We start from the raw sequence: 2,500 nt of genomic DNA on the forward strand, positions 1-2,500 counted from the left end.
GTACTCCGGCGATGCTCCGGCGATGCTCCGGCGATGCTGTCCCGAGTGAAAAAAATGCGGCACCAGCACATGCTGGAGCCAAGCATGGGCACCGTGGCTCAAAATCGAACTTCGGCCAAGGCCTCGACCATCAATGGCACATGATGACGCATGGTGATGGCACATGCATCGACCATCATCGGCATAGGCTGCCCTTCGGTACGGGCACTTGCCTCGACCGCCATCGGCACAAGCTGGGCCCTGGTGTGGGTTGTTGCCTCGATCACCAGCGGCACATGCTGAGCCTTGGTGCGGGCGGTTGCCTCGAGCACCATCGGCAGACCCTGGGCCCTGGTGCGGCCGGTTGCCCCGATAACCATCGGCACACGCTGGGCCCTGGAGCGGCCGGTTGCCTCGATCACCATCGGCAAAAGCTGGGCCCTGGTGCGGGCGCTTGCCTCGACCACCATCGGCACACGCTGGGCACTGGTGCGGGCGCTTGCCTCGACCACCATCGGCACACGCTGGGCCCTGGGGCGGGCGGTTGCCTCGATCACCATCGGCACACGCTGGGCCCTGGTGCGGGCGGTTGCCCCCAGCACCATCGGCACACGTTGGGCCCTGGTGCGGGCGCTTGCCTCGACCACCATCGGCACACGCTGGGCCCTGGTGCGGGCGCTTGCCTCGACCACCATCGGCACACGCTGGGCCCTGGTGCGGCCGCTTGCCTCGACCACCATCGGCACACGCTGGGCCCTGGTGCGGTCGGTTGCCTCGAGCACCATCGGCACACGCTGGGCCCTGGTGCACCATCGGCACACGCTGGGCCCTGGTGCGGGCGCTTGCCTCGACCACCATCGGCACACGCTGGGCCCTGGTGCGGGCGCTTGCCTCGACCACCATCGGCACACGCTGGGCCCTGGTGCGGCAGGTTGCCTCGAGCACCATCGGCACACGCTGGGCCCTGGTGCGGTCGGTTGCCTCGAGCACCATCGGCACACGCTGGGCCCTGGTGCGGGCGCTTGCCTCGACCACCATCGGCACACGCTGGGCCCTGGTGCGGCAGGTTCCCTCGACGACCATCGGCACACGCTGGGCCCTGGTGCGGCAGGTTGCCTCGAGCACCATCGGCACACGCTGGGCCCTGGTGCGGTCGGTTGCCTCGATCACCATCGGCACACGCTGGGCCCTGGTGCGGGCGGTTGCCTCGACCACCATCGGCACACGCTGGGCCCTGGTGCGGCAGCTTGCCTCGAGCACCATCGGCACACGCTCGGCCCTGGTGCGGTCGGTTGCCTCGAGCACCATCGGCACACGCTGGGCCCTGGTGCGGCACGTTGCCTCGACCACCATCGGCAGCCTCGACCACCATCGGCACACGCTGGGCCCTGGTGCGGGCGCTTGCCTCGACCACCATCGGCACACGCTGGGCCCTGGTGCGGGCGCTTGCCTCGACCACCATCGGCACACGCTGGGCCCTGGTGCGGCAGGTTGCCTCGACCACCATCGGCACACGCTGGGCCCTGGTGCGGCAGGTTGCCTCGACCACCATCGGCACACGCTGGGCCCTGGTGCGGGCGGTTGCCTCGACCACCATCGGCACACGCTGGGCCCTGGTGCGGGCGCTTGCCTCGACCACCATCGGCACACGCTGGGCCCTGGTGCGGGCGCTTGCCTCGACCACCATCGGCACACGCTGGGCCCTGGTGCGGCAGGTTGCCTCGAGCACCATCGGCACACGCTGGGCCCTGGTGCGGCAGGTTGCCTCGAGCACCATCGGCACACGCTGGGCCCTGGTGCGGGCGCTTGCCTCGAGCACCATCGGCACACGCTCGGCCCTGGTGCGGTCGGTTGCCTCGAGCACCATCGGCACACGCTGGGCCCTGGTGCGGCAGGTTGCCTCGACCACCATCGGCACACGCTGGGCCCTGGTGCGGGCGCTTGCCTCGACCACCATCGGCACACGCTCGGCCCTGGTGCGGTCGGTTGCCTCGAGCACCATCGGCACACGCTGGGCCCTGGTGCGGCAGGTTGCCTCGAGCACCATCGGCACACGCTGGGCCCTGGTGCGGGCGCTTGCCTCGACCACCATCGGCACACGCTGGGCCCTGGTGCGGGCGCTTGCCTCGACCACCATCGGCACACGCTGGGCCCTGGTGCGGGCGCTTGCCTCGAGCACCATCGGCAGACGCTGGGCCCTGGTGCGGCAGGTTGCCTCGAGCACCATCGGCAGACGCTGGGCCCTGGTGCGGCAGGTTGCCTCGAGCACCATCGGCACACGCTGGGCCCTGGTGCGGTCGGTTGCCTCGAGCACCATCGGCACACGCTGGGCGCTGGTGCGGGAACTTGCCTCGACCACCATCGGCACACGCTGGGCCCTGGTGCGGCAGGTTACCTCGATCACCATCGGCACACGCTGGGCCCTGGTGCGACAGGTTGCCTCGAGCACCATCGGCACACTATCGGCCCTGGTGCGGGCGGTTGCCTCGACCACCATCGGCACACGCTGGGCCCTGGTGCG

The sequence above is a fragment of the Durio zibethinus genome, unplaced genomic scaffold (assembly GCF_047325235.1).
Source record: "Durio zibethinus cultivar Kanyao isolate XHJ-2024 unplaced genomic scaffold, ASM4732523v1 HiC_scaffold_3, whole genome shotgun sequence".
NCBI classification, from domain to species: Eukaryota; Viridiplantae; Streptophyta; class Magnoliopsida; order Malvales; family Malvaceae; genus Durio; species Durio zibethinus.